Below are 25,469 nucleotides of genomic sequence, written 5' to 3' on the forward strand. Positions count from 1 at the left end.
GCTCTAAGATTTCTTTGAGGGACATGATTCCCATGAAACTTACTGTTGCAGGCATACATTTACTTCAGGGGTGCTTCGCACTTCAGTGTAGGGACTTCTTAATGAGAGTCCAAGTAAAAACAGATGTTTTATCTATGAACAGTAAATATGTAACAGATCATTTTTCTTTCTTTGCATTGGTGGCTAGGAGTCACATAGGCAAATTTGTAACCAGCAAGTTTCTAGTTTTCTATACAGGACTCTCCTGCATCACAAGCTTTTGTTTCTCCCTCTTTTAGTTTCATAAATATCCGTATCCTTATTTGTGAAAAAAATACTTTGCTATGTGCAAAATTTACTTACTTAGTAATTTACTTAGTTGTGTTCCATTATACAAGTCACTATGCCTCTTTGAGAAAGTTCCTTTGTCTTTAAAATGTAAAGTTGGGTTGGGTGACTTTTATGTTATTTTTTCCCCCAGCTTCAAAATGCTGATTCTTAATTAGCATTAAGCATTAATGAGTTCTTTTTGCTGTTGTTGGAAATGATAGCTTTAATAAATGAAGGGAAGACTCTTTAGAAAACAAGTGGTGCATAATATCAGAGCCAAACAATGTAGAACAATCTTTCAGATCTTCTCACTGTGGATATTTCTGCTTTTTCTCTCACTATAAATTACCCGAAGCATTTAAAAACATGATCATGAGTATTTCAGTCAATTCTTGGTTCCCTTCCTCACAATGAAGGAAAAGGCAGAAGGCTTTGTTTCTGGTAGTGGAAGTGAGCACAGGATTTCTGTGATTTCCCCCATAATTTCTTCTATATCCTATACAAGGGAGTGGGGACAATGGGACCACAAAGAATAAAGAAAAAAAAAAAGACTGTAAACCTCTTTGCCACTTTTGATAGAAGGGAAAAATTCTAGAGTTATCTTCTTCTCTTTTTCACCTACCACTTAAGAATTACAGGGACAGCTTCAAAGGCTTAGCATTGTCCACTCCCCTGAACTACGTTATCAGAGAAAAGACTGCCAGATGTTTAGCAATCAAACTTCGTGCAGAACATAACTTTAATGGAAAACAGAAGGGCGTTTTGTTTCCCTCCCACTGTGCTATCTATCTGAGCGACTTTCAGGAGCCCACTTTCCTTACCGTCTTTGAAAGGCACACACACACATTTTCTGAAATGCTGTAATTTGACCCAATTCTATATAATGTAAGGTGAATCTTAGCATATACTTGTGAAAAAAGTAACTTTGCATCCTTAGGAAAGGAGTTCATAAAGCCTCTATTTTCTAGTGTTGAGATCAACTTAAAGAACAATTAATCAAACACAAATGGGAACATTTGGTATAAAACCACCCCCAAAAGAGTCAAATCTTATTTTCCCTGTTTATATCTCGTCAGCTCCCTTGACACCACAGATTCAATATCTTTTTTTTTTTTTTCTTTCTTTTGGTAAAGACCTGGTAACTTTTAAAAATGGGCTAAGAGTATAGAAAATGTGTTTTTTAGAGAGGAGTCATTTAATTATTGTCTCTTCATTAAGATACTTTTAAAAAAGAAAAAAAGTCCATTATTTTTAGACTAAATTGAAAAAGAGATGCTTTCAGTAGAAGATCATTTGGATCACTTTGACAATGAAGGAAATGCTGCCCCAAACACTAAATGACTAAGGTGTAAAGGCTCCTCATAGCTGCAAAACAGTGTTTAACTTACTCAAACAATTTAACTTATTAAGGTGGGACTGGCTTATTTTTAAAGGATTTGCCCCATTCCCCAGACTTTATTCTTTACAAACTTATCTCACAATAAAGTGCCCATCTGTGGGTTGTAAAGCAACTCCAAGACATCTGGCTATAGTGGGGCCATGGATAAGTGTAATGAAAATTTGATTTCAGTGGCTACTTCCCCTAAATGCTATGCATTCTGACCTTTTACAAAAACAACAACAAAACTACAAAAATATAAAATAAAATAAAGCTGCATTTCGAAGTAATTTGTAGGTTTTCTGTTACTTTTTATTTTGTTACATTTTAACCTTCAGATATAGTGAGCCCAGGAAGAAAAACAAAACCAAACCAAACCAAACCAAACCAAACCAAACCAAACCAAACCAAACCCTTGGTATAATTGCAGGTTATGAGGCTGGTTGGTTGAGCAAATGTTACTATATTATTTAAGACATAGTTCCCAGCCTCATCTCCAGGTTCTTGATACTCTTCTTCACCCTGCTGGTCTTCTTTTCCACTGAATTTCCAGTGTTTGGTGAGCAGAAGAGACTAAAAAAAAAAGGCATTAGGTATTAGATTGGGTGCTACTCTAAAGGGATGTTTTCTTTCATAGAACTTTGAGTATGTTCTGTGTGCCCAACTTGATTGACAAATGGTGTTTGGAAAGGGAAATTGTTCAGAAGGTAATAAAAATATCTCTGTTTATAGTCTGACTGAAAAACAAAGTGAGAAAATTCTCAGGCCCAATTTTCAGTTCTGTGGTCCAGACAGATCACTCAGACAGTGTTGGGTCTCACTCAGTTTCCAGGTTGCCCCTTGAGAGGTGAGCTTAGGCTTTTGAGGTTAGGGTCACTATCCAGATGATTCCGCCTTCCCTTCCTCTGCATTCCCTTTAACAATAATGCTTTTCCCTTGTTCAGTTGCCTGTGAGACCTCTGTGCGAATGTACCTTTTATTTTCACTCTCAAAAGAGTGTTTCAAAGAAAAGTCAAGATTTTGGCCTAATCTCTTTTCCCAAGTTCATGGCCATGCTCCCCATTAAACAAAAGTTTCTAGATTGGATTCTAATGGATATCACCTATTTAGGCACTCAAAGGAGTTGGCTTTTCAAGGAATGTTAAATATCAAATATATATGCTATTTTTGAATTATTACTGTCAGCTATACTAATTTAAAATAAAATCACAGCAATTTCCTGAAATCAGGTGTATTTTAAAAGGGAAGCCATATAGAACCAAAAGAGATTGAAGATTTGTCTTATGTTAAGGAAGAAGTTATTAGATGTATACATTTTTAAATCACTATTTTAAGAAAAACATCTGGGATTGTATGAAAATGAGTTGACCAAAGAAGTGGAATTTAGTGAAAGAATATATTTTTAGTCTTCTCAATTATATACTCTAGGAGGTACAATTTTTTTCTTTAGATCAATAGTTTATATGCCCCAAATTTTGAATTAATTCATGACTGCTATTGAGATATTTTCTGTCTACCAGGAGGTCTAGAAACCTAGACCAGATGAATTTCATGAAAACTTGTAACAATAACAACAAAATTAAGTGTGCAAACCATGTCTTTAGGATTTCAAACACCAAATCTTGCTTGTTTTTTTGGTTTTGATAACAAAAATTTTGATTTATGGCCAAGGAGAAACTTGATGCAAACCAAACTGGAGTTGGAGAACTTAGGGACATAGTCATTCTGAACTACCACTTTTCAATGGATTTCAGTGGTGCCCAAAAAGGATGAGTTGAGAACATAGACTCAGTTCTAAAAAAGAAAATTGAAAGTATTGTCCCCACTGGGGAAGTATCTTTCATGTTTTGTTCCAAACCACAAAGAAATAGGGGTTTAATATTGAGAAGAAAGGGGGGTGGGCGATGGTTCTGGAAGAGTGCTGATAACAGAATGTATAGTCTATTTGTACAGTAGATAACCAAAAGGGTGATTCCTAGAGATCATATCTGCCCCAAACTATAGTTAAAAGGTTAGAGCAAAGCAATACATAGAAATACTTTAACAATTGAATAATTGCTTCTTGAATGGCCATTGTGACCCTGCTTCATCTCAGGGTATTACAGAGCTGGTCTTTAAGTTCTAGGAGACCAGAGATCTTCTCTGATGTTTATGGAAGGCCCTTGCTGTTCCTAGAATACAGTAGGCACTTAGTATCCATTTGTTCAACAAGTGAGTAGAAAAAATAATGCAAAGATCTATAAGATGATGTCTCTACCCACAAGGAGGATATTGATTATTAAAGCATTCACGGGGTACCTGGGTGGCTCAGTGGGTTAAGCCTCTGCCTTTGGCTCAGGTCATGATCTCAGGGTCCTGGGATCGAGCCCTACATCGGGATCTCTGCTCAGCAGGAAGCCTGTCTCCCCATCCCCCGTCTGCCTCTCTGCCTACTTGTGATCTCTGTCAAATAAATAAATAAAATCTTTTAAAAAAACAGCATTCACAAACTGCTTTATAGTTGATAAAATCTATTGATCAACATTATTATCTGTAGTAGTCAGTGGTTCCAACTCTGGTTTGTATCAGAGTCACCTTTTTTAATTTAAAAAATTTTTATGATTATTTTGTGTGTGTGTGTGTGTGTAGGTTTTATAACTCAACCTGATACAGGGAATGGAATCTTGTTAGGAAGTAGTAGAGATGGTGAAGGAAGCAGATGTCAGCATTCACCAGGTGATTTCTGGCACAAAATGCTGACAGAAGGTGCCATAGCAAAGAGGACAGGCTGTTGGTTCTGATCCAGACTGAGTTTAAAACTGGATCTAGCCTTTTCTAGCCTTTTAACTTGAAGATTAACTTCTCTGAGCCTCAGTTTTCCCATCTATAAATGGGGAGAATAATAGTAACTATCCTCAGAAGACTATTGGATGGATTCAAGGCGTTAAGCCAAGTAAAGTGCATATCTCAGAGCCTGGCACAGAGTAGGCACTCAATAAACTTTGTTTGTAATTGCTCAACACCAGGGCCTGTGGCTTATTTCATTTTCAGTACTAGACCTAGGCAGAAGAACCACATTCCCTGTTCTCTTGGGTGAGGCTGTCATGACATTTTCTCTCATCTGTTTAACCACAGAATGTCTGAGAAGCTTGCTCCTCCTGAGTCACAGCCAGGACCAGCTAGACATTTGGTAAGGTCAGAATAGACTGTGGCATTTCCGATCCCCATTGGACTTCCCTCTAGGATGAACGTACTTATGTTGTTTCAGGATTTCCAGCAAGTCCCGGCCTGGAAACCAGAAGCTAAAGTTATCCCAAAGTGATAAGCTCAGGAACTACATGAAATGTTGATTTGGATCTAGTTTCAAAGGTTATCAAAGGTTCAGAAGCTGAGAAAGGAATGGCAGTTTATAGGTTGCTGGGAGGGGGCCCAGCATTTTACCTACAGGGGAAAATTGTGCTATAGATAGAAAAACCAGTTTTGACTGAAATGGCCAAGCAAACAGGTAAGTTTAAATTAATGATAAACTATAATCTGAGTCTCTAAGATAAACAAAATAAGTAGCTGTAATAGAATGAGGTTTATCAGAGTGCGATAGGAAGGTCAGGCGTGACAAATTGGGAAACTGGGATGTTGAGCTGGCTCATGACTATTATATAACTAACATTTTTGCTAAATTTAAACAGGAGCAACCTTCTCTGGAGGTGTGTGGGTAGAGAGGTGAAGGGGCAGATTGAAAACAATGGTCTTTATTTTAATAATGTACTTTAATTTTAGGCCAGGGTGAATGAGAACTTTCAAGTAACAGTATATTTTTTGGCAGTTCTGTATTTTCCTGAACTGAGGCTACCTTTGGCCCTATGGAACACCCCTATTTTTCTGTCAAACTACTACATCCAGGGCATTTTTCTCTGGCCCCCCTGGAAGTTGAATTGTCTCGGCCTTTCCCCTGCAGAACGCAAAACATAAACATAAGAGCATTAAAATGGAAACAGGATCTTGGTTCTCACTGTTTCACTAGGCTCCTTAGCACTGACCTCTGACCCTCATTAAGATCCCATGGAAAGTCTGGGCATCTGGGGTGTGTAGCTCACTGTGGGAATTTTTTTGTTGTTATGATTGTTGTTTTCCTCCTCCTGGATTATTTTGGCTTAACCTGGGGCTATGATGTAAAATAAGCCACTTTCAAGAGCTTTTCCTGACCTCATCTGGGGATGGGGTTAGAATGGGATTTGACTACTGCTGCTGTCAACTCAAAGAACCCATTTTCACGTCTTCATCTAAAATTTATGTGAGAAAATAAAACATAAAATCTCTTGCATTCTCTTGCACCAATGACAGGTAAGTTCTTGGTTTTGAACACCCTGTAGAATTGTTGAAGATACCGAGGCTTCATTTTTTTAAAAAAATTTTTTACTCATTTGTCACTTTTGTAACAGTAGGACCATACATCAGATACCCTCTCCCATATTTTCTTGATTATGTTGTTTCCCATCATACTTTCATTAAGGAAGATACCTTTCCTGGTCATTCAGTGGGAAAGATCTCAGATAAGTTCGTTTTCCTTTAATGGAATTCTTTGTTGTCCTTGAGCAAAAATATTCTGGTTGAGTGGCTAATTTATGTACACATTTAGGAGTAATTAGTGGAGGATTTAGAAAAATTTCAGTGAAGGCAGAAGAGCAGCCATCTAGGATAAGGTAGAATAATTTTTTCCTCTTTGGTTGGGTATCTCTTTGCATGTCTCAGGGTCACAGATTTCTGTTCAACAAGGGCTGAGTTTCATCTTAAGCTTTTCTAATCCATTGTAGACTTTCTCATGGCTTAGTTTCAGTTGATATAAGAGTAACTGTTATAAAAATGTTGGGCTAAATAATGCTGATAAGTTTTCTTACAGGTATTTTGGATTTTGTTTTTAAGAGAATATTAACAGAAGTCAATATTTAATCTTTATAATTTTTCCCCCTCCTAAGAAATTCGATATATTCTGTTCTAAAAATTCTGGAGAATACACAGAATTCTTATTTTGAAATGGAAAAACTGAGACTCAAGAGGGCAAGTGATTTGCCCAAAGTTACCAAGTCCCATTGTATATAAAACTCAAGTTCTCAACCTCTAGTACTGTATTGTATTTATAAATAAAAAGAAAATTGAAAACCCAAACCTGCTCTCCGTCAAAAAAGAAGAGAAAAAGCTAGAAATGCCTATGCATGTCCTTTCAAGCTCTCCCTCTGTGAAAAATTAATCTTTCCCACAAAACCCTCTTTTTTTTTTTGGATGGGCGTATGTTCAATATTCTAAAATCTTCCTAATAGAGTACATTTTTTGCTTCAGTTTAATTTTAGGACTGAGGACTCTAGAAGGCAGATACCTGGTTCTACAGCACTCAAGCTACAGTTACTTCACAGACAAATGTCAGGAGGGGAAGTAAGGGGAGAATATAGGATTACTAGGTTGAACAAGCACCTGCAGGAGGCCATGGAATAGGTCCTCACTGTGCCACACTCTTCTTTCTCCTTGAAAATACCACTTCCCCTTGAACTCTGCCGTTCCAGACCCAGAACCTTTATAAAAGTTGCCTCTTTAATACAGTCTCCTTTATTGACACAGTTCAGTTGTCTATGAACACCTAGGTAGAATCATTTGACTTCATATATTTTTTCATCAACATTCTTCAGCTTTCACATGTCTGCTCAGTCTTTTTAATTAAATCACACACTCCTTTTTTCATTACCTTTTTTTTTAATTCCAAAGGGCCTAACACGTTGCTCTATACAGAGCAGTCAATAAGTTTGTTGACTGATTATAATGACACAGATCATATGTACAGTGAACTACTTGACCACATGTAGGATGAGTATAACCCTCTCTTTTGTGTGGGGATGAGATAAAATCAGAAGAGGAGTGTGATTTTGTAGCCCATGTATCCTGTGCAGAGAGCTCCAAATGAGGAAGAGGTCTGACATGACAAAAATTGAATTAAAAACTACAAAAATTTTATTAATAACTGCAACTTACATATATATATAGCTCCTTGGAAATTCACATATCTGTGATATAGATTATCTCATTTGATTCTCACAGGAAACTGGAAGTCAGTCTGTATTGACTCTGTTTATGGCTGAAGAAGCTGAAGCTCACAGGAATTTAGTGATTTACCCATATTTGTTTCTTGCAAGTAGTTGAACCTTGAACCTAGTGTTTTGTCTTGTTTTGTTTCCTTTGACCTCTAGGGTTCATGCTCTTCCATGCTGCTTCTCTCATTCCATAAAGCCATCACTGCAATGCTCACAGTTGGTGACTCATTCTGGAGGAAGAACCCTGCCTCAAGTGATATTTGCAAATAGTATTAACCAAGGGATTTCCACAGCTACTATATGTCCTGTAGCTTCTAGCATAATACAATTGTAGTATTAAAATAAGATGGCTTTTTTTTTTTTTTTTTGAAATAAGAGTTCTTGAAAAACTGAAGATCGCATGGAAAAAAGTCGCAAGTCACTCAGACATCGCACTTGGAGCATATTGAGCTCTTGTGCTTCATTTGACAAGCATGATTCTGGCTTTAGCTCAGAAAGTAGTTTAGTGTATGCTTCCAGGTCAGTTCATCCGCTAGAAGGAAGATTACAACATCCTTCTCCTTTTTTCTCAAAGCTGAGAAGAGACATTTAGTAACAACTTTCTGAAGGAGCAGAAAGTCCAATATGTCTGCAATTGTCAAAGAAAAATAATGAATACAAAATCATCATTTCCATAATGTGCTTTCAGAACAGGTGGAATCACAGAGCATTCATAAAACTCCCACTAAATAACATGGAAATATTGGTGGATTAACTCCTTCCCATTTGCCCCCAAACAACAACACTGTACCATGTGTAGTACTTCGTATTTTGTTTTGTTTTTAAGTCTTTGCTTGATTTCAGTTCGTTTAGACGTCATAGTCTCCAATCTCTTATGAAGCATAGCTATTCTGGCTCACAGCCTTCCATTGAACCCCACTGTATTGCTCACCCCCAGCTGCACAGACACAGTCTTTCCGATTTAGTAGAGATCATTACCACCCATAAATTTTATGTGCATTAAAGGTAGTTTCCCTCTCTTGTAATCATTATTAATATTTGATGGCCAAGGTATTATTCTTTATCGATAATTTTATAGATCATAGTTAATTTAGAAAGAAAAAAAGTCAGAACTGTAATGCAAAGTAGTACAGTTCCCTTTAAAGAGTGACCTTGTCAAAGAGATGCATTTTTACTTCAATTAAATTCAAAGTCAGTCAGTCCCATAGGTAATGTTAGCAATTATAAGAATACTTTGCAAAAGTAGTTAAAAAACACTCAGAGAACTTTTATGTGATGCTAGTTTTTAAAGCAAGAATGACTTTCTTCTAAAACTTCAATTCTTTATGAGATCATTTTGGAGTGTACTGTTACATAAAACATGAGGTCAGTAACTAAGGCTAATTAAATTTTAGTAGGAGCAAAAGTCACCAAAAGGTTTTTGCATTCATCCTACCCATTCTAAAACAGTGATACAATACACCATTAATAGCCTTAGAATTGCTAATTATTTCAACATGAATAGCGATATCAACGCTGTCAGTTTAATTTAATACACTCAGGAGAATTCCAGCAGAATGCATGATTTCTCTATTATTTCCTGGTTTTCACAACCACTAAAAGCTATAAATTCTCTTTCTTTTCTTCAGAGAGAGAGAGATTAGTAGTCTGGACCCTTCTCACCTTTTTGAGGAATGTTGCAGTTGTTATTTTTTTAAGAAATGGGAAGTGAAAACAAAATAGAAATTCAGAAATGAGAGTAGCCCATTTCTGTGATTGAGTGTGAGGGAAAATGTTCCTTACTCCAAAGGAATTAAGACGCTCATGCCTTCTGTTGATTTCAGTGGAGTTTCTACTTAGGAAATGACCTTGGACTTGGGATTGAAGTGTCTCCTTGTCTCCTTTTTTGGAGAAGAGTTAAAATGAAAGTCTGGAGGAGTATAAATGAAAAGAAATTGTTTGATTGAATAAACAAGTAGAAACTTCATTAGAAACTTAACCAAGTTAAAAAGAAGATGTAATCCTCTCATTTCACAAAGTGTTTCGTTTGGAAAGCAACAGAGAACAACCACAGCTTTCTCGTGGGGGAAGCGTGAGTTAAAATTTATTCTACAAAAGATCCATTCAGTATAGCAACTAATTAAAAAGTACTAGGTTGGGCCTTAAAATCATGAAGTGTCAGAGTTGGGAAAAAAAAAACCTTGAAAATAATCTATTCTATATTTTTAATGTTTGTGATTGGCCAAACTTGGCTTGCATGGCTCTAGTGATAGGAAACTTACTACCTTATTTTCAGAACATTCCAATTGTTTGTATATTCTTTTTCAAACCAATTGAATTTTCTTGGAATTTTCACTCATTTGCTGGGTTAGCATCTTCTAAAATACGGTATTTGACATGGTTTTAGGTGTCAGACAGGAAAGAATATTGCTTTTAATAGTAATTTTAATAGTAACATTTATTTCAACATACATTTAAAAAATACACTATTGATTTCACAGATTATTATTGCTTACAATGAAGTTAAGAGAGAAAAAAAATGAGTTCACGTAGGTGGAGTTAAGAAACTCTTAGGTAAATATTAAGAGTATGTGAAGATGAATATGACCAAAGTTGTGAAGGTGATTACAAAATGACTAAGTATGAAATACTGTACCCTAGGTCTACTGTGGGAACCAGAACAGATGGCATAATCCTGTATCATGGAAGACTGTACTGTCATGAGATTAGTCAGGAAGGTGTATATAGATAAATTGGGGCAGAGAGAAGAGGTAGAAGGCTGCTGTAATAATGAGGCAGATATACGGTGCCTAATCCATTGTGAGAACAGCAGGAATGTCAAGAAAGAAGTCTATTAGAGGAGTGTTACGGAAAGAATACTGTCATGCATCTCCAAGGCCTCAGAACTTAGTCCTACCTCTCCTCTAAGTAGACCTCTCCTTACTTCTCTAGGCCTTAGTTATCCTCATCTGTGGCATAGGGATGCTTTTTAATGAGGACACCAAAATTCCTTCCATCTTTGAAGACCTTTAATTACATAATCATCAGGAATATATGGGCTCAGCAAGTGAACGGATATATGAGGAATGGGAAAAGAAAGAATTGATGATGGCAATGAGATTTAAGAATGGGTGAGAAGGGTCATTCACAGGCAGAAGAGTCCAGTGGGGAGGATAATTTGGAGTCAGTGGTCAAGGAAAGATTGGTTTGGATCTATTGAAGTGGAGATGCCAATGACATCTCTTTGTTTGTCTGATAGGTCCTTGGGCACTTGAGAAAGACTGAGAATTGATTTGCTCATTTGTAAAATAGAAATTAGGTGATCTATAGAGATTTGGGGATCACTTACATAGAGATAGATGAGGAGAGAAAATTGGAGTCAAGGGAGTTAACAACTATTCAGGATTCCTATGTGTCAGACATGTTATTCACATTGTCCCTTTAAACTATACAAAAGTCTTATGAGGTATGTGTAATTTGCCCCATTTTACAGAATAGAAAAATGAATGTTTGGCATGGCCTAAGATCACCCAAGAAGGAATAAATACATAGCTAGAGTTGAACCTCCCTGTCTGACTTTTAAATCTATGTGATTCCAGCCGCATGAGGACAGGGACATGTGAAATGTAGACAATGAGGGGAAGAAATGAAGACACTGTATCAGAGTCCTCCGAGATGTGCAGGGAGAACCTCTGATCCTGTGAGGTGAGTGGAGCCAAAGTCAGGGGGAAGAAAACGGAGGGACAAGTACAGTTCACCCTTGATCTGTGTGGGGGTTAGGGGCACTAACCCACATACAGTAAAAAATCTGCATATAACTTGTGATTTTCCAAAAATTTAACTACTAATAGCTTAATGTTGACTAACAGCTTCACTAATAATATAAACATTCAATTAACACGTATTTCATATATGTATTATACACTGTATTTTTACAATAAAATAAGCTAGAGAAAAGAAAGTATTAAGAAAATTGTTAAGGAAAATACATTTACGGTACTGTACCATATTTATTGAAAAGAATCTGTATATAAGTGGACCCACATAGCTCTAACCCATGTTCAAGGGTCAGCTGTACATACACTGAACACTTACTAATACTTTTCTAAGTGATTTACATATATTAATTCATTTAATCCTTGAACGACTGGCTTACTGAATGGGCTGGTCTCAGTAGGGTTCAAGGCAGTAAACAATTTTATTCTTTCCTACTACAGCCTTTCAATCCCAACCACTCAGTGCTCCATGACTACCCCTAGACTATGTATTGAGCAGATCCTATAATTTTTCTTGATCACTTCTCAAGTACTGTATTAGGAACTACGATCCATACATTAATATAATGCATACTCTGTGGTGCCAAGAAAGAATGAAGATGTTCTTTAGGTACCGAAGCAAACTGTCAAGTGGGGGAAAAAAGCAAGAAAGCATACATATTTGCATTTAATTATGTCTGATTAAATACCCTTTGAAATATCACAGGACCTAATAGAAGTATGTGCCCATTGGAGGGGAAATTGTTGGCTAGGGTAACTGTAGAGGGAGGGAAACTTTCCATTGAATTTCTTTGTATTCTCTTTAACTTTTATTCTTTTTGAATGTGTTACAATTGAGCTTAGTCAGATATTGCCACAATAATGATGCATAAAAATCACCCCCAAATTTGTGGCCATAAGCATTGATACTCATGCTCACAGGCAAGTGGTTTAGTTGAGTGCCCTATTTGTGGGTGAACTCTATTCTTGTGAGCATTATTAAATCTCATTTGTAAATATGTTGACTTTCTCTTAATATTGGCCCCGGGTCAGAAGGAAACAGCTGTGTTCAGAGTGAGATAAAACCCATTAGATTGTGATGTTAATGATTATATATGCAATCGTGTCTTCTACTTTCAAATACCTGGAGTTCAGAAGTGTGTCCTTCGCTGTTTATGCTGCATCCAGCTGACAGCCGAAACATCTAGGATGGGATAAAAGGGACATTGGCATTTTCTGACTTTTACAAAGATACCTATTTCTATCATTTCAGCCCTTAAGTATTAAATATGAAATGAATCCCCCCAAAAATTAAAAAAAAAAATCTGCAGCTGTGCAGATTGCCCATTGTGGTCCTACATCATTTGTCTCATTTTGGGACCCCCAGCTAAAAGGAGCAGAGACTTTCTGGGGCATGTTCTTTTCATAGGGAAGTCAGGAGTTTCCAGAGTGGTGACAGAAGACATTCATGCTGACTAATTAAACGTGTAGGTTTGAAACGTCCACACAGTCTCTTCTGACTCACATGCTTAAATAAGCAGGGAAGCATACTCCTCCAGGAGGTAGAGAGAACTTATCATTGCTGAACAATAATCTACCCCACTATTTAAAAAATTAGGTCATTTAAGTCTGATATAAAAAATTTAATCTCTCATTCAACCCCCTATTTCTCCTTTTCCCTCTGTAGCTCAAGCTGGACCCATATTTAGAAGTCTATGGTGAGGAAGGGGATCAAGGCCAGTTCCTTTTCTTTTGTTTTCTCTTTTCCCTCCTCTCTCCTTCTCCTCCTCCCTTTCCTTCTTTCCTTTCTTTTTTCTTCTCCTTTCTTCATTTTATCTGCTTTTAATTTTTATATGCTATACCTGGCTTCTCCAAAGTTAGGGTCAAGAAAGAAGGATGATTAGATGGAAGGATCAAGTTCTTTTTTTTTTTTAAAGTAGATGCCACACCCAGAGTGGAGCCCAGTGTGGGGCTTGAACTCATGACCCTGAGATCAAGATCAGAGCTGAGATCAAGAGTCTGACACTTAAATAACTTAGCCACCCAGGTGCCCCCAAAGATCAAGTTCTGCTACGGCTGGTCTTCTATACTATATATTGGTGTCCTATGCATGGCCCACGACATGATATTTGTTCATTGTTTCATGAAAGAGCTGGTGGGTTCTTTGAGATTTTTGGCAGGGGCTTTCTGCTTGACCATTCCTTCATACAGCTGCTGCATCTCTGAATGACCATTCACAGAAGTTTCCATTCTGTTAGATCCATTAGGTAGGATTCTTTCAAGCACTCAAGTCCTGCCTACCTATGAGAAATAAGCACCTATGCCTGCTGTTGATTAAAATGTAACTTGCACCCAGGGTAGTCCTTATTCTCTGTTCATAGAGGTAGCCACTCATCATTAAATTTTCCAGGTGAAAGCCATCTCTCCTCAACTTGGCTTCATAGTTACAAAGCACCTTGTCCTTTCAAATGCACAGCTCTAATCAACTCTTTCCAAACAGGTCCTCACCTCTCTCCTCCTCAGTATGTATGAAGCCTTTTATTGCACAGATTGGAGATGGATGGTGGGTTAAAGAAGTGGATGGCATCCAGAAGCATGTATTCTAGACACAGCTCTGCCACCAACTGTAGAAGTGACATGAGTGAGAATCTAGTTCAGCACCACTTTTGTAAAGAAGAGGAAACGGGCTCACACACTTCACATAACCTTTACTCTTCAATCTGATAATTAGTGACAAAGCTCTGCCTAAATCTGTGTTCTTTGGACTGTAGTATAATTTTTTTCCCCACTCCATCGAAGCAGGAAGTCTTTCTTTATGTTTAAACAACCCTCTTTTTGTGATTTAGATCCTTCCTTCTTGTTCTGGCCTTGGCAAGGACCAGACCAGGAGAACAGCTGGTCACCATTTTTTATATGTGAACATTATAAATAAAAAGCCTTCCAAACCTGCCCCAAAGAGTTAGGATTTCTTTTAGAGACTTAAGCCCCAGGGACTTGTTTTAGTCCATTCAAACTACAAAATACTTTGGTTCTGAAGATCTTCTTCTGAAAGACCCCAATAAAGATTTCTCCTCACAGTCCATTCATCAATTAGTCCCCCTGTATGGCTACGGGGAGATGTGCAAAGTCAGCTGAACTTGGCACTCATTATTCCTAGAGGAAGGTATATTTCAAACTTAGTACTTAGATTCCAAACTCTTTTCTCTGTAGGAGTTATAATGCTTAAGTAAAATAACATTCTTAACTTCAAGTATAGGGTTCTTAAATAGGAACATATATCTTCTTTTTCCCCCCCTATTTTTGGAAATTTAAAGTTCATTAAGTCATTAACTTTTAAAGACTTCCATCCTCCCACTTCATTGTCTGTCAGCCTAAGGTCTCCCCTCCTCCTCGTCACCATCTCTCTCCCTATAAGGATATATTCTGTTCCTTTTGTACTTCATTTCTCACGCTGCTGCTCAACATTATTGCCCTTTCTCTGCCTATCTTTGAAAGCTTGTGAATGTGCACACGCGTACCCTACATTTGCATGCATGGTGCAGATAAAAGAACAAAATCTCCTGTCTTCTGAGAAAAATTCTAACTCTCCTCAGGTACTGTAGGTGTGTCATTTCATATTCTTGCTTGAAAATATGAGAGGGGCCCTGAATCGTGATCTCGCATTATGCCTCAGAGCAGGCCTTTTTAAAAGTACAGTTCCTTCCCCCAGAGGAAATGAGAGAGCTATTTAAAACAAGCAATCAATCCATTTAGAACTCACCACAATCTGAACAACATTTCTTGAGGTGATGAATCGAAGGAAGAGAGGAAAAAGATTTTTTAAAAATGGATTTTAAAAGGAGATTTTGGACCCATCAGCATTCACTGAGTCCAAACATAGAAATTCAATTCAATTTGTCATGAAGAGAAAAGATTAATCACTTTCAGAAATCTTGAAATTGGTGTGCTGCATTCAGAGTTGTTAAATGAGAATCATTTTTAATTACCACTACCTGCTCGGTATGAAACTTTTCTACATGATTTGGTTATCTTACTATAGCATGAGTTGTCTTTAATTCTTCTCTGTTTCAATCCCAAACCAAGTCCATTGCTACCCGTGACAATTTTTCAGAGGGTTCAGATTTATTCCTCTTCTTTTGAAAAGTTGGCACCTCACAGGAAGCGTCTATCTCACATGAATTCACACTATTCCAGTGATCTGTTACCTCACTACTGCTTTCATCTTCTCTTTGTGTGTGTGTGTGTGTGTACACAAAAGCAAAGATCTTTTCTCTAAGTATTATTTAGGGAATGCCATTTCCATGTGCAGTCTACCTACTATAGTTTCTAGTTATTTCTTAAGTCAATTTTAAACTCAGTCTTACTATTCCAAAGTTACATTTCTATTGCTGATTTTGGTGGAATTTGTTTTGCCACTCAACATTTTTTTTTTCCTGGTAACATCATTCAATTTTGCTCTATTGTATAGAATCTACTAGGACCGTCAACCCAGGTGTCCTGCCCCACTCTGGCCTAGGCAAAAGTCCGTGATCCAAAACTTTAACCCACAGTTTAACATGAGCAGAGTGACCAAAAAAACCCTCAAAATGGTAAGAACTCATTCATATCCAAGACTGTCCATTTGCCCCTACTCCCGGGACCCCCAGTCATCTTTAATCCTTGCTGAGTCTGTTTCTTCAGCCTTCTTCACAATGTGTGAGCTACTCAGCATCTTTTGAGTCAATTTTGCTTTTCTGCTTAAATTAGAATTAGGTTTTATTGATTATTACAGTTGGTTTTTGTTGATTACCAACCAGAAACTTCCAGTTGAGACATAATGGAATTCTCCTCAGAAATCCTCCAGACCAGTTAGTTTTCCCACCTCTAGTCAAGAGTAGGACAGGATTTTGGGGGCTATAAAGTTGCTCTCTCATCTTCCTATTTGTTTTCCTTTTTGTTGATAAACCATACCCTTTTTATCCTTTGTAATATTTCTTCAAACCTTACTTTTTCATGGCAATGAACTCCATTTAATGATCTATATTAACTTCCTTCCAGAATTGACTTAGCATTCATGTGCTATCTGCCAGATCCCAAAGGTGGCTCTTCCTTCACAGAGAAGATGTCTCAGCTTTTATGGAAGGTTAAGCTGCCAAATGTTGGACAAATAAGAATTGAGCCACAGTGTATGCATTCCTGCAATTTTCAGTAAAGGAAACCAAAGCCAACTTACTGGTTCAACCAATCCTGAAACACTGTTAACAAATGTAAATTATCCATAGGAAAACCATTATCAGAGTGTCCTTCTCTCAAAGAGCAGGAGATTAAAGTACAGTTGAGAGAGGGTCAAATCTGGGGAGATGGGTCCTGAACCAAATTCATGTTTGACTGACACCAGCAGAATAGGCTAGCAAACAATCCTGAAATTTCAGTGGCTGAATACAACAAGAGTTTATTTCTTGCTCATATGCCACATCTAACATGGGTTATTGGGGATTTCTGTATTATCATTGTTCCTCAAGGATCAAGGAGGTGAAGCCATCCTGTTGATGAATATATTTCTTTCTTTTGTTCATATTTCTTTGCAAAGGGAAAACAGCTATACTATCTTTAGTTGGGCAGGGAAATAAAAAGGCATCCAGGTGCGTGGAAAAGGCATAAATATTTGGCAAATACTACTAATGATTACCCTAGATGCCTTACTCTTTATCTGTACTTCTCTTTTCCTCAGTATGCTCAACATTCATCAGTTTAGAACTATCCAACTTAGTCCAGGCACTTTTTTTTTTTTAAATAGATTTTATATTTTGTTTAACTGAGCTCTTACTTGATGTCAACTAAGGCATTAATCAACAATGATAAAATATTGAATTGATAGGACCTTTACAGTTTACATGGCATTTCTATATAAATTATTTCCTCTGACCTTCATGATCACCCAGGGACATATGTGGTACAGAGAGTATTAATTCCATTTTACACAGATGACTAAATTGGACCTTAAGGAAGCGAAGGGCCCAACCCAAATGTACAGTGATAGAACTAGGACTTAACCATCCTATCATTCCACACCAAACCCACTGCCATGTCTTTTCTTTTCCACACCACACTTAACACAGTGAGCAAGTAAGGCGTATGGCCCCTGCAAGCTTTATTACCATATAAAAGAGGACCCCAAGAAGATAGAAATTCCTTCCAGAACTAAAAAAGTGGAACTATAATAATAGGGCAAAGCCTCTAGCATATTATGACTACTGGAAGGAGGCTTCATTCCCTACCCTTTTATACTCCACACAGGTGGCTGCCTGCTTCTCTATCTACTCCTACAAATGGCATGAGGTAGGGGAGCAGGCATGAATGAGTGTGTGTCTCCTCGCCAGATAATAAAGAAGATGGGAGAGGGCCATGTCGGTGTGACCTGCTTTAAAGGAAAACAAAGAATCCTTCTGATGTTGCTAGTAAAAATGAGTGGCTGAACTAACCCTTGGGTTGGTAACAGTTTCTAACTTTATATCAAAAGAATAGCAATATATGTATTTTTTTTTAACACCCATGTTTCAGGTTAAGAAATGGACCTAATGTAGCCCAGTTTAATCACTGAGCCACTAGGAACTAGTTTGTTGCAAAAAGTTATGGTCATTCCTTGGAATTTCCTGTTTCAGACAAGTGTCTGTGTGTCTCCATTTTTGGATTTGAAATATCCCCAGGGGAAGGGGAAAACAGCATGGCTGTGGACTAGGATGTGTCATGCCATTCACTTCTCTTGTCAACCTCTCAGAGGCATGAATTATATTATAAGAGCATTTTGTGGATAGTACAGGAATTTGAAGGTGACAGGAAAAGAACAGTTGACGTATAATCGAAAACTCCACTGAAAACACCTAAAAGATGAAAATGAAAACTTTCTAGCAACAGTTGCCCCTGAATATCAATCACTGCCAATCACTGCTAAACTTCTCCAGGACTCCACCTCATGTTGCACATTTCCCAGGGAGCGGCTGTTGCCCTGAGAGTGTGCGCAGCACACCTGCAGGCAGGCCTCTTCAGGTGTTTGCCTACAGGAAGGTCGTTAAAAGGCATAACAAATCAGGGCAGCTCCCCCAGCATTAGCAATTAACCTTCAGGAACCTGGCGGGCATAGGTGTATTTTAGGACTGCCGAAAGCATTAACCTTCTCGTTATTTAAAGAAATGAACAGTAGGAGGAAAATCTGAGATCTCCTTCACCCTCTCTCTCCTTCACTTCCCCTGCCTTCATCACCTCCTTCCCCCAAAGCATCCCACCATTCCCCTCTGTTTTATCCATCCTATGGCTGTCTCTGAGATGTTTAAAGTTCTCTTCCTGTGGTGATAATGGTGGTTGCTCCTTCGTGTCAGTCTGTAAAGTCTCACTGTGGACAGGTCTCAGGAGGGCCCTTACACATGGTGAAGTGAGGTATCTCCTCTGAGTCCAGTCTGAGGACCAGTCTTGGGGTGATGTGGTGCAGGTCCTGAAGCCTCCTGGCCTGGTGCAATGTGGTGACAGGTACCACTGATGCCTGTCACATCAACAGAGCCCCTGCAGGTGCTTCTTAAATGCCCACCCGTCTCCTTCTCATCTTTTCCCCGTTGGCTCTCTGGAAAAGAAGGAAACCCGTTTTCTCTGCAGGGGAGAGCAAACAGCAAGTTGGCTCATCCATCATTGCTCATGTCAGATGCAGGCTGTAGATGAATGTTCAGAGACTGACATAGCACTGGTCAGAACCTACATAACAGTGTCCCCTTTCCTAATAGCTAGGGATTTCTGATTGGGAAGAAAAGAAAAGAATATTTACGTCATTTTAAAGTGTTCACATTCAAGAAATAGCATTTTATTTTGAGTATCCATGAATCTGATGTCTATTAGCTGGGATAATTTACATGTGGATCCTCATGTATAAAAACAAATCTGTGAGGTCTAATTTCACTTTCAATTAATGTTTTATTTTAGAAAAACAATAATGAAAATAAAAGGAAAACATGGGATAATAGTCTTGAGTCTCTTATATCAAATGTCATTGATGTACATCCACTTGAAAAAGGAAAAAAAAAAAGGTTTCATTTCACTAAAGAACAAATACTATTATTTCATTTAAAAATAATCCCTAGGCTATTAGGCAAAAATATGAAAATCTAATCTGGCAGCATGTTTGTGATTGTTACAAGAAGACACCTATGAAGAAATTCTAAGGAGAGAACTGATTCAGGATTTGATGTGGCTTCTGGCAAAGTGAGGAGATGCCAGGATTGCCCCAGCCTCTGAGGAAGCCTCTTTAATTTAAATGTGCATGCTGAGATGCAGCTGTGCTGATGAATGCATATTTATTGGACCTGGATAGGAGGCAAATGTGTAACTAATTAAACTATCGTAGTGTCAGCTACTCTGGCCAACATCTCCTTTTAAAAAAAAGGCATTGCTATTTAAAATATATTTGGAAGCAAAAAATTACCACTTAACTGATAGACAAATAGTATCTGTAAAGGGATGCAAGGTGATTTTACTAAGATTAGAAAGAATGGGGTTTAGGAATACCCTTACTTTAGAGGTGACTCTATGAAAGTTTACTTAACGAAGAATGCTGATCGGATTCTTTGGCACTCTACCTGAGATGAAGACGAATTGTCTAGAATATGTATAGAATGGCATGTTGGAGCACATCTAGTCCACTTGTCTCCCCTCAGAGCTGAGGCAACAGAGCATAAAGTGACTGTAATACAACCTAAGTAAGCTTCCCTGTTTTCCAGCTGAGAGGTCTTCCTTTGCATCACTGTTAGCCAATGATTTTTTAATAATCTTATTATAAAAGATTATATTTTTTTATAATCCAATCTTTTAAAAAAAAAGTGCAACTGGCTAATAAGGGAAGCTCCTGGAATTTGTTTCTTTAACAAATCTAGACAAGATAAGCAGCCCTGGCCAAGGTAGAAGCAAAAAGATGGGACTGGATAGCATCCGAATGCTGGAGTTCTGTTATCTCCTACATTCTGCAACATGTTAAATAATTCAACTTGGGCATTTATTTCATCCATACTATGCATACTTTGGATTTTCATTATCTAATGACTAAGTATCTATTGATAGATCTAGGTTGAGGAGAATATTCCAATTTGGGGGTTTTCTGAGGCAGTGCAATAAATAATGCTTCTCTTCCTTACCCAGATTCTGAATTAATCAAGAAATAAATCAGCAGTAAGCTAATGGAGTACTGAAAGATCACCTTTATTACTGATAAAATTTGAACAATATATCTTAGAGTGCATTCAGATGGGCTAGCTGAGCTGACTCCCAGCAGATGGGCTGACCTGCTCCCTGGGAGCAAGGAGAGGGACAGGGTCATATCAAATTTACTAATCTGGTAAGTAATTCCATTTGCCTCTTATGCCTTCATCTTTGCTGGGGAAATGAAAGAGGAGCAAGGTTATCAAAGTTATTCTTTTCGAACTCCCCCAGAGAAAGAAATAGGGTGGAGAAGAAGCATTCCTTCCTACAACTTTTCCATTTTGCTCTTTATGATTCTTTCCTTTCAGTTGGTTATGAAAGACTTAAAACCAACATTTTGGGGAAGCACCTTCCTTCTTTATCAACTTGGGACCACTAAGTGTGTGTGTATATGTGTGTGTGTGTTGAATGGCTTTCTCTCCATGGGCTGAGGGAACCATCTCCTTTTTTGTGAGGGTAGGAAGAGAGGAAGGAGGAAGGTTTAGACTCATTAAAGAAGTGATACAAAGTGAAAAAAAGAGCTAACATTCTGTTTCAGATATTCGAATAAAGATTTTACCATATAAATGTGGAAATAGGTGAGAAGAATGAAAAAAATATATTTTTCCTTTAACACAGCAAAAGCCAAGCTTAGAAAATTCATTTATCCTAAATATTAAGTGCTGACTGCTGACGATGGATTAGAGACCGTTCTAAACCTTGGGGATACAGCAGTGAAAAATTCTATTGATAAAACTCTGCCTTTGCTGAGATTATATTTTAGTTGGGGCAGACTTGAGATCTAGTGGGCCTACCATGGTATCTGCTCTGGGGAAGTAAATCAAAGCAGGGGCTGAATACTTGTTGCCTATGTCAATTCAACAGTAAGAGTCAAAGGTTCATCAATGGGCCCCAATTAATTTAGAAGGGACCATACATCAAGCACGTCAGCTACTGACTTCAGACCTGAATGCCAACAGAGAGAGTAGCTGCCAGGGGAAAGAGAAACATGATAGCAGAGATCTCAGATCAGAGGACTTCTTCAGTCCAGTGCCACAAGACTTGACAAGCTCCTTCCCTGAACGTATACCCAGACACCATTTTTTTTTTAAAGATTTAATTTATTTATTTGACAGAGATCACAAGTAGGCAGAGAGGCAGGCAGAGAGAGTGAGAGAGATGAGGAAGCAGGCTCCCTGCTGAGCAGAGAGCCCGATGTGGGGCTCGATCCCAGGACCCTGAGATCATGACCTGAGCCAAAGGCAGAGGCTTAACCCACTGAGCCACCCAGGCGCCCCCCCACCCCGACACCATTTTGAGAAGAGAAGGGAGAAGTTGGCAAAGTCTGCATGCAAGTGGTTCGATCTTCAAAGGAGAGAGTACTTGAGCAGATCTTGATTAAAAGTGAATTATCAATGAACTGAATGTTTAAACTAAAAGGAAACTTGATACTTGAATGACTGAAATATTTTTATTTGGGTTAAATGTCAATCCTTTCCCTTGATATCTGACAGTAGGGAGACCTGCCAGAAGAGTATGGGTACTGACCTTGCCATATGATGCTGTGGAGATGATATCACATAAACAGCAAATACACTTGGATGCTTCATTGCTGACTATTTGTCTCTGACTAACTTTGAGACAAAAGAGAACCCTTTCCCTTCCTCTTTGAAGCTTGTGGTCTTTAGGTAAACTCCATCTACTAGAGGGGAATGATTTGCTGGTGATTCCTACTCTACACTTTATCCGGAAAGTACAAGAGTGTTCAGAGGGTAGTATAGAAATTGTTCCAAAACTTAGCACTACACATTGTTTAAGGTACAGAAATTTGGGTGCCTACTGGGGAAATAAAGAGGAGAGCCTCAGTTGGGAGAGAAAGGGAGTTGCTAGGTCACAGCAGGGTTGGACCAAGGATTGTCCAAGGATTTATGTTTGTTTTATTTGGTCCAGTGGGACTCTTTACTCTTTTTGTGATGTCTTCACTTCTTCCAATTCCTGTTCCACCTCCAACTTTAAAATTGGTGAGTTCCACCCCCGATTTTATCACTTAAACTGCTTTTCCAAATGTCAGCAAAGACCTGCAAGTTAGAAATCCAGTGGACCCTTCCAACCTCTCATCCACCATCCTTCTGTTGTATTCTCATTTCTGGGGTTTAATGATGAAATTCTGTTTCTTTAAGATTCTGAAAGTACAGTGCTGGTTCTTCCTATCTTTTTGAAAATTCTTTGTCAATTTCCATTATGGGCTGGACTGTGTTTCCCTCAAATTTAAATGTTGAAGCCCTAATCCCCAGTACTTCAGAATGTGAATATATTTTGGAGAGAGGATCTTTAAAGATGTAAATAGCTTAAAAGGAGGTTATTAGGATTAGCCATAATGCAACATGACTGGTATAAGAAGAGGAAATTAGGACAGACATATACAGATGGAAGGCACATGGAGCACGTGGCCATCTACAAGCCAAGAAGAGAGGTCTCCAAAGAAAGCTTGATCCCTACTGACAGCTTGATCTTAGACTTATACCTTGCAGAGCTATGAGAAAATAGATTTCTATTGTAAGCCACCCAACCTGTTTTACCTTGTTACTGCAGTCTAGCAACAAATACAGTTTCAGTTATTAGTTCTCTTTCTCTGTTCATTCCCTAAATGTAGACATTTCCCAAATTTCAGTCCCTAGATCAGTCTTTGTGCTTAGCCATGCTAATATCATATACCTCCATACATTCAATTACTACCACCATGAAAGTGATCCTCCAATTTATTAAACAGGGTCATACGATATGGCCATTTTTGTAGGTTAAAATGGTTAGCTATTAGCGGTTTCATGTGGCTTGACGAAATATGCCTCTACTTGGAAGTTTCTTGAGGCTCCAGACTTGCATGTCCCAGATGGTTATACCATAGGAATGCCCCAAATGCCCCATCCACCATGGAACCTAACCATCTTCTTAGGAAACCTCTAGGCTTCAAGCACTGGTCTCATATTTGGGTCATTCCTCTTCTTCGGTGTCACATACCATGATGATCACATGTGTGGTTACCTGTGATACCTGTCTTCTATACCTATTTCCTTAGGAGAACTATTGAGGAGCCTCCTAACAATTTTCAGTCTGTATAGTCTGGTCCCTGGACCTGCAGCATCCTCATCGCTTTGAAGCTTGTTAGAAGTAAAGAATCTCGGTCCCCACCTGGATTTAGTCAATCAGAACCTGGGTGGGTTTTGTTGCTATTGTTGTTTTTTTAAATTTCTTTTCAGTGTTCCAGAATTCATTGTTGTTTGATTGTTTCTTAAGGCCCCAGATGATTCTTTTACAAATTAAGATTTGAGAAGAACTGCCTAGAATAGGGTGGTGGCCATAGGAGCTCTAACTTCCCAGAAAGATTATAAAACTTTATTTTTTCACTGGCAGCAGGAGATTATAGACAAAATAAGAAAACCTAGCTTACCATAGTCTCACCAGCACAGACTAATGCCCTTAATTAAAAAAAAATAAATTGCATATTTGATAGGAAAAAAATCGTATTTTAATAATGTTATGTTTTATGCCTCTTTCATTACAGGTAAGGTTCTTTATTGATATCTGTCCATGAAATTTCTGTGTATAGTATTTGGTAGTTGTTTTTCTAATCTAATTTTTTACGTACTTTTCTAAATTCCATTATTCTTACTTTTGTTATTACGACATGGAAGACTCCTAAGACCTTTTGTTAACCTGCTAAATTTGAACCAAAAGAATATTCCTGACAGCCATGCCTTTAAACTGTGTGGAATTTGAGGAATAAGTTTTCTGCCCAAATGGTTTTAATCAGCTACACGAGTCACAAGTTTTTGCTCAATTTGTGAGCACAATTTGAGGAAATTAATGATTAACGATGATTTTAAGGTGAACGCTACAGTGCTTAACACAGGGTAGGAACTGGGGACGATTCTGAACAGAGTGGAAAAGCAGAAAATAAAAAGAAAGCATGGCCTCTTTCAGCAGCCTCTTCTTTAAACCTAATAGCTGTAGCGTGCGCACAGACACACACATACACAACACGAGGAGCCCTTCTGGGGAGCCAGGATGGTTCCTGAGACACTGAGCACTAGGAATCATGCCCTTTCTTATCATTCAGAATGATTAGTCTGCTGGTTGTGACGATCTGGGCAGCCTGGGAGGTGGTTTGACAAGGTTACTTAGGTCAGAGCAGGATAACAAGCACCAGAAGAAAGAGCTATACACTATTTAAGAAAATAAATAAGCAGCCCTGATCATGCTCCTAAAGCCAGCGGCTTCCCTTTGCAGTTGAGTAAGCTGTACTTGTCTTCCTTGTTTCTCTTTGTTTATGAGGATTTCTAAGTTCTTGCCTATTGATAGTGTAATTTGCTCAGCCAGACAAGCAGGTACTGTACACAATAAGTTATTCTAAATAAAAGGAACGATTAATCAAGGAAAATCAAACTGCGAGCCCTAGTCCCACTCCTTCCTGGCTGGTCCCAGACTCCCAGATTGTTTATTTAGTGTCACCCATAGTCTGTCATGGCTGACCTAAAACTATCAGGAACAGCCGCAATGGCAGCCAAGCATAAACAAAAATCTGAACTGAAGGTGCAGAGGGACTGCCATTCCGCAGATAAGATCTATTGCTGTAATAGCCCTTGATTATGAAGACCAAAGGAGAAAAAACACCAAATATACAGACACTTTTCTGTTTATTTATACATGAAGAAGGAGGGGGAAGCAAATCGTTTACAAAGAGGAGGGAAGAAAAAGGGAATAAGGTTTCATTACATGTCAGTGTTTCTCAGTTTATAC

Source organism: Martes martes, assembly GCF_963455335.1.
Source record: "Martes martes genome assembly, chromosome: 7".
In the NCBI taxonomy this organism is placed as follows: Eukaryota; Metazoa; Chordata; class Mammalia; order Carnivora; family Mustelidae; genus Martes; species Martes martes.